Source organism: Rhinopithecus bieti, unplaced genomic scaffold, assembly GCF_001698545.2.
Source record: "Rhinopithecus bieti isolate Rb0 unplaced genomic scaffold, ASM169854v2 scaffold_12512, whole genome shotgun sequence".
NCBI classification, from domain to species: Eukaryota; Metazoa; Chordata; class Mammalia; order Primates; family Cercopithecidae; genus Rhinopithecus; species Rhinopithecus bieti.
The window spans coordinates 427,678-436,302 of NW_016807354.1; the positions used below are offsets into that span (position 1 = coordinate 427,678).

Consider the following 8,625-nt stretch of genomic DNA (forward strand, 5'->3'; position numbering starts at 1 on the left):
AGGAGGGAGGGATTGCATTGGGGAGTTATACATGATATAAATGATGAATTGATGGGTGCTGATGAGTTGATGGGTGCAGCACACCAACATGGCATAAGTATACATATGTAACAAACCTGCACGTTATGCACATGTACCCTAGAACTTAAAGTATAATAAAAATAAATAATAAATAAATAAATAAAAGAAATCTCATTCAAGATATGGGAGCTCCACCAGGTGGTATGTTCCCTGGGAAGCCACTGGGTCCCCCACCACCTCCACTGGGGCTCCCAAGCTAGCTAGGCTTTGCTTTTTCAGGAAGCTCCAGGTTCTCTGATACCTTATAATAGTACCTTGATGGAAAAGTTGAAGTCATATTTTCAGGCTTGCTTTGCTTCTCTGGTGAGTCGGAACTATGTCAATGGCACCAATCAGAAAGAAATTCAAACTGGTGTTGATCAGTGTATCCAGAAGTTTCTGGATATTGCAAGACAGACAGAATGTTTTTTTCTTCAAAAAGATTGTAATTATCTGAAACCAGACAATGCTATCAAGGAGGATTTCTTAGAACTAAGGAATGAATTATAGTGGAAAGACATGCTGGTCCAGAGCTTGACACAGTTGAGGCATTCGTGGAGGTGCTGGAGGACATCAATGTGCAGCACAAAAAGCCAGCTGACATCCCTCAGGGTTCGTTGGCCTATCTTGAGTAGGCATCTGCCAATATACTTGCACCTCTGAAGCCAATCTGAGCAAAAGGACAGACTGTCAGCACGAGAGTGGCTGGTATCTGAGACAACTCTATGCAGACACTTTTTGCCACACATCCCTTCTTGTGGACTTGACATTTTGGAAGAACTCTGCCAGAAAATGAGTTGATTTTAGTTTTACGCTCCCATCTAAAATTTTTTCGCTATTTTTATAGCTGTTAATTTCTTGGGTACTTTATAAAATGTCTCTGGCTTGGGCAAACCAAGTAAATTTTTTTATCTTTAGCAAAGTTTTAGAGTATTACTGTCATATCACTTATAGATTATTTTTTTATAATTTTCCATGTTTTAAAAAAACTTTTTTATGACTTTTCATCTTTTTATATATGTTCTCGATTGTTACATTAGTCTGATCTCATGTAAAAATTATAATAGCCTGAGAATCAGGGGATGAGGATTTTGGTTGTAGGACTTTTATGATAATTACCCCATTCAGTGGTAGTGTAGAAAAATACGAAAGTTTGCTCTGTTTCAAGACTTCAAACTACCCCAAGAAGAATTTAATGCAACAACATTTGTAATGCTTACATGGAAAATAAACAATATGCTCCTGAATGACTTTCAGGAAAACAATAAAATTAAAGCAAAAATAAAAAAAATTCTTTGAGATAAAACCGGAACACAAAATATCAACATCCTTTGGATGCAGCAAAAACATGGTTAAGAGTAAAGTTTATAGGGCTAAACACCTACATCAAGAAGTTAGGAAGATCTCAAATTAACCATCTAGCATCATGACTAAAGGAACTGGAAAAACAAGAACAAACTGCCCCCAAAGCTAGCAGCAGAAGAAAAATCACTAAATTCAGTCCAGGACAGAATGAAATTGGGACCCAAAAATCCATACAAATAATAAAGCCAAAGGTTGGCTATTTGAACTAATAAACAAGATCAATAGGCTGGAGCTGGATTAATGAAGAAAAAAAGGAGAAGATCCAAATAAGCACAATCAGAAAAAAAAGGTGATGTTACAACCAATACCACAGAAATACAAAAGATCCTCAGAGACTATTAGGAACATCTCTATATACATAAACTAGAAAATCTAGAAGAAATGGTTAAATTTCAGGAAACACAAAACCTCCCAAGATCGAATCAGGAAGAAACTGAAACTGAACAGATTAATAATGAGTTTCAAAATTGAATCTGTAATGTAAAACCTACCAACCAAAAAAAGCCCTGAACATGATAGATTCACAGCTGAATTCCACCAGATGTACAAAGAAATGTAGGTATCAATCCAACTGCAATTATTACAAAAAATTGAGGAGGAGGGACTCCTCTCCAACTCATTCTACAAAGCCAGCATTATCCTGATACTAAAACCTGACAAAGACATAACAAAAAAAAAAAAGTAAGAAAGAAAAGAAAACTACAGGCCTACATCACTGATAAATATAGATGCAAAAATCCTCAATGAAATTTGAGCCAACCAAATCCAGCAGCACATCAAAAAGTTAATCTACCACAATAAAGTAGGCTTTATTCCTAGGATGCAAGGTTGGTTCCACATATGGAAATCAACAAATATAATTCATTACATAAACAGAAAAGAAAAATCATATAATCATCTAAAAACATGCAGAAAAAGCTTTTGATGCAATCTAACATCACTTTATGATGAAAACCCTTTACAAACTAGGCATCAAAGGAATATATCTGAAAATAATAAGAGCCATCTATGACAAACCCACAGCCAACATCGTATTGAACAGGTGAAAGCTGGAAGCATTCCCCTTAAGAACTGGAACAAGACAAGGATGCTCACTCTCACCACTCCTATTCAGTACAGTACTGGAAGTCCGAGCCAAAACAGTCGTCAAGAGAAAGTATTTCTCTTTGTGAACAATATGATTGTATACCTAGAAAACCCTAAATATTCTGAGGAAAGGCTCCAAGAACTGAGAAGTGACTTAAGCAAAGTTTCAGGACACAAAATAACGTACAAAATCAGTAGCATTTCTATATAAGAATAATGTCCAAACTAAGAGTCAAATCAATAACATAATTCCATTTAAAATAGCCACAAAAACAATAGCTAGGAACAGATCTAACTACGGTGATGAAAGAACTCTACAAGGAGAATTACAGAACACTGCTGAAAAAAAACTTAAAAAACATAGCTGACACAAACAAATGGAAAAACATACCATGCTGGTGGATGGATTGAAAGAACCAATATTTGTAAAATGGCCATACTCCCAAAAGCAATCTACAGATTCAATGCTATTCCCATCAAACTACCAATGTCATTTTTCACAGAATTAGAAACAACTATTCTAAAATTCATATAGAACCAAAAAAAGAGCCCAAATGGCCAAAACAATCCTAAGCAAAAAGAACAAAGTGAGAGGCATCACTTTACTCAATTTCAAATTATACTACAAGGCTACAGTAACCAAAATGGCTTAGCAAAGCCATTGGTAAAGGTACAAAAACAGACATATGGGTCAATGGAACAGAACAGAGAATCCAGAAGTAAAACCACACACTAACAACCAGTTGATCCTTGACAGTCAACAAAAATAAGCAATGAGGAAAGGACTTCTTATTCAATAAATGGTGCTGGGATAACTGACTAGCCATATTCAGAAGAATGAAACTGGATCTCTACCTTTCACTATATACAAAAATTAACTCAGGATGGATTAAATATTTAAATCTAAGACCTACAACTGTAAAAAATCCTCAGAGAAAACCTAGGAAATACCCTTCTCAACATCAGCCTTGGTAAAAATATTTATGGTAAGTCCTCAGAAGCAACTGCAACAAAACCAAAACTTGACACGTGAGACCTAATTAAACTAAAGAGCTTCTGCAGAGCAAAAGAAAAGGTCAACAGAGTAAACAGACAACCTACAGTATGGGAGAAAATGTTTGCGAACTATGCATCTGACAAATTTCTAATATCCAGAATCTACAATGAATTTAAGCAACTCAACAAGTCAAAACTAATACCCCATTAAAAAGTGGGTAAAGAAATGAACAGACACTTTTCAAAATAAGACATACAAGGGGCCAACAAACATATGAAAAATTGTTCATCATCACTAATCATCAGAGAAATGGAAATGAAAACCACAGTGAGATACCATCTCATACCAGTCAGCATGACTATTATTAAAAAGTCAAAAAACAGATGTTGGCAAGGCTGCAGAGTAAAGGTAACATTTATACATTGTTAGTGGGTGTGTCAATTGGTTTTATCGCTATAGAAAGTAGTTTGGAGATTTCGCAAAGAACTAAAAATAGAACTACCATTTGACCCGCTAGTCTCATTACTTGGTATATACCCAAAGGCAAATAAATTATTCCACCAAAAAGACAGATGCAACTCGTATGTCCATTGCAGCACTATTCACCAAAGCAAAGACATGGAATCAACCTAGGTGTCCACCATCACTGGACTGGATCAAGAAAATGAGGTACTTATCCAGCATGAAATACCACACAGCCATAATTAGAATGAAAACATGTCCTTTGCAGCAACATGGATGCAGCTGGAGGCCATCATTCTAAGTGAATTAATAGGGGAACAGAAAGCCGAAACACATGTTCTCACTTATAAGTAAGAGATAAACATTAGGTAGTCATGAACATAAGGATGGGACCAATGGACACTGGGGACTACAGGAGTAGGGAGAGAGGATAGTTGAAAAACTACCTATTGGGTACTGTTGGGTACCTATTGGGTACTATGCTCACCACTTGGGTGATGCGTTTTCCACCTGACCCCAAACCTCAACATCATGCAATATACCCTTGTAACAAACCTGTACATGTACCCCTAAATCTAAAATAAAACTTGAAAAAAAGTTAAATAATTATCAAATATTATATGCTCTGAGAATTCTGTCTTCCTACTCCCCCATCATACCTTTTCCCTACATTCTGCAATCCCTTACCTCACCTTTCATGTCTCTTCTAGCACAGTAAACTATTAACCAGTTTGGCTTGCTCAAGCCCAAACCTAGGGTTACCTTTGGTTTCTCACCTTAAATCCATTATCAAGTTCTATTGACCCTGCTTTCCAAAACTTTCCCTAATTTATCCATGTTGATGCATCTGCACTACTACCATCTCAGTCCAAGCCAACATAATTCTCACTTGGACTAGGCAATAACCTTCTAATTGCCTCCTGACTAACACTCTTGCCCCACTTCAATCCATTTTACACATGACAGATGAAAGTACCTTCTAAAACATAAATCAGATCAATCGACTGCCCTGTCCATTATACTTAAAGTGAACTCTAAAACGTGGCAAATTCTTTTCTAAATAGCCCTAAACCATCAAATTCTAGCCTACTCAAAAGTCTTCATCCCATGCCACTCTTCACATTGCCTAATATTTTCTAAACTCCTTCACAGTTTACTAGTATCTGCTTGGAATCCATTCTTCTCTGAAATTTGACTTGTGTAGTTTTTCTTGTTATTCAACCACATTTGATTGTCTCTACTAACAGGTATAAAGAAAAAGAAATTTCCCTAAACATTAGTTGTATACCAGATAGCATGGACAAAATTACTTTTCTCAAGTAGAGAAATCACATTCAGAACACTACCTGCAAATGGGTTGCTATCTGATTAAGTTTATAATATTCTTCTTTCCTTCTTCAGCCTCTGCCTCTCTTCTGCACAAGACAAACAGATAACTTTAATGGGGATGTGGTATGAGTAACCATCTCTGCTTCTTGGAAGCACTTGATTGTGCTACAAACATTTGAAATCCCTCCAGGAGAGCTGTATTGTTTTGTTTACTCTTAGGGCAAGAAGAGGCAGTTACAAGGGCCTTCAATTTGACCCTCCTTGTTAACTAAATATGTCAGGGAACAAATGTGGGTATATTCTTTAATTGCTGAGAATATCCCTTCTAGCAGTTGCCTGATCTTTCAGAGTCAAGCAGCAGCTGCAGCTGGCAATCTAACTTGCTCCAGGATTTGTCATACCCATTCATGTGTTATGAAAACATAATATGTCATTTAGACATGACGGGTTCTAAACTATTTTGTTGTGCCTGACGCCATCAACATCAGCTTCAGAATATGGATCCTCACTTGTATGTAGACAAAGACAATGACTTACACAACCATTTTTCCATCTTACTGAGATAAATTCATATGACTCTCCAGACACTCATACAGCCTTGGGTTATGCAATGTATAGTAATTAACATTGCACCTTCTTGATTGTACTGCCTTTGTGGCTAAACCAAACCAATACAGTGATCATTCAGATCAAATTAATCAACAAATCCCAAACTGGAGTTATCTGTGCCCTTCAAGTTTTGTCTGTTTGTAGAGGAGAGTAGACCATAGAACGTCTCTCCTTTGGGAATGGGATTTTAGTCCCATCTATTGCCGTCGTAATTATTGGCAATGAAACCAAAGATCAGCAGTTCATTCTAAACTCCCTTGAGAAGGTGATAATGGATAATAGACTGACCTTAGATCACATCTTGTCCATCTCAAATGAGACCTACTGATCCTCTTAGCACTTATTAACAGTTGACTGGGTCCACAATCTTGTGGGGCATAGTTGAGGTCAATACTGCAGATTGGTCTCAAACTGCTGCTTGAAATTTTGTTGAGAGTATCCTTAATTACATGCCGTATGAAACAAATTAAATGGATTTGGATTTAGCCTCTGTTTATCAGATTAATCAGAGTGGCCAATGGAGTGCACATACATGTGAAAATGTGAGTTTGGCTAAGAATAATTAGGGCGAAGGGGATTTATGGAAAGGCAATTTGCCATGAACTCTGAGCAAAACTGCATGATCTTGTATTCCATGAGTAGAAGGTCCTGACTGCTCTCAACCTCCAGCATTTGACAAGATTGTGTTTTCAGTGGCCAACTTTCAGGTATGAGGCAATGTTTCTGACAGTCGAAGAGTATGCATGCTATATACAAAATAGGCGATTCACCAAGCTCGTTGTTCTTCAGTTACAACACAAACCCACTGTGTGAACATCATCCACTTGGGCCCTCTGAATTATCCCTTGGGACTTGGGAAATAAGGAGAAATGATGCAAACATGATGCCCATGCTGCTTGCTATGGTGTGAATAATAAAGTTTCCTACCCTGGCCCAGAAATCTCATTTCTCCATGTCTTCTGTGAAACTGTAACAGGTATCCATAAAATTGTAACAGGCTAACTTAGTAGCTTCCAAGGGGAGGAAAATTAAATCCCAGACTTTGACAATAGTGACTGCTAGGTTCAGGTTTTAGTCAACCACCAGAGCACACTGTTAGAGCCTCTCCTATGTGCTCAAGGCAGCACATTAAATCTAGAGTCTTTATTAGAGAGAGAGAGAAAGAGAGAGAAGACAGACAGAGAGAGAGACAGATGCCCTTATCACCTTCATGTTTCTCCTAACATAAACCGGCAAAATCTTATCATTTGGGGCAAGTTTGGTATCTTCTTCTAGGTCACACTTCGTATTTATCTTCCTGTATCTTATAGGACCTTGAGTCTAAATAAATGTCTAGAAAAAAAAATGAGAGGAGGTGGGACTGAGATTTAGAATGATCAACATTCTCTAGAAAGGTGATTACTTCAAAAGAGCTCATCATAGATTCTTCACGCAAGGGAAGCTAATCTTCTCTGGCAGTGGGGAAGAACTGCTTCTGATGACAAGGGAGACCGAATGGAATTTGGGAGCCTTTAACTCAGAACCATCCAAGAAAGTACATTCTTGAAAAATCCAGTTTCCAGCCTTGGAATGCAGTGGTGATAGTATTGAGGTGACAACAGACATCTAGCACAAATGTAATAGAAAATAATTTATTGCATAAGTTTCAATATTATATAAAATGATAAGATGAGACATGCCTCAAATGTTGTCCCCCTCTCCAACTCATACCTAATTTGAATTTCATTTATGGGTGTAAGTAAAATTAGAAGTTTGTCTTGTGTTAAAATGGAAATTTAAAAAGTTTAATAAAATATCTATGCTACTTTGAATGAATCAATAAGATGTTTTCTTGAGATCAAGTTTTAAAAAAAGGGATAAAGAAACAGAAAATATGGAACTTTAAGTTCTTGAGAGGAATCTATTGCACAAAATAAAAACAAGAGGAGATAAAAGAAAATCAAGATATTGGGGAGATGAACTACTGTTTTGCCCAAGGGTAGGCTGAATGGAGTACAGGGAAAATTTCGTCCTACTTCCAAGGTAAAACAAATACAATAATTTAAAAGTATCCTTATTACATTGTCACAATAAACTCATAAGTTTAAAAATGGGTCATTTACAGAGAAATTAAGATTTCGTTTTATTTTATAATTAAATTTTAATCCTTGCAGCATAAAATAAACAAACAACATGATGCTCATGATATAAAAGATAATTACGTTTCTATCAGACAAATTTGAATTCCACTTTGCTTTTCTTAATGGTTAGTAGGATTTTTTCTGTTTTATTTAGAAAACTTCAATTGATTTTATTGATTTTAATGGTCCCTCCTCCCCAAAATAAAAGTAGTATGATGTTTCTTTCTCAGTTAACTCATTTACCAGCATTACTGGGAGTCAATAATCTAGAAAGTGATCAAGCAATTGAGAAAGCTGAATTTCTTCCTGTGTTTATTAGGAATATAAAAAAAACTGCTGCTAGATTGGACTAGCACACACACAAATCAACAATGTTGAAGTCCCTAATTCCTTTCCACTAGTTATTAGAAGAGATCCCAGGATATATAAAAGAAATTGTAATCCCCAAAGAAGATATCTAGGCAAAATTGCCTGAATGATGCAAAAAAGATATGTTGGTAAGGAAAAAGAGAAAAGATTAAGATAAACACCAGAGTTTGCAGAGCAAAATGAGAAGAGCTGAGACTAGTAATCCCCTGTTGATATATGATAGGAAGC

The 8,625-nt window shown here is 36.4% G+C and overlaps 1 pseudogene; it reads left to right on the top strand.

The window, feature by feature from the left end:
* Positions 1-203: 203 nt before the first annotated feature.
* LOC108535409 (mediator of RNA polymerase II transcription subunit 28 pseudogene) lies at positions 204-856 on the top strand (annotated as a pseudogene).
* The last annotated feature ends 7,769 nt before the right edge of the window (positions 857-8,625 follow it).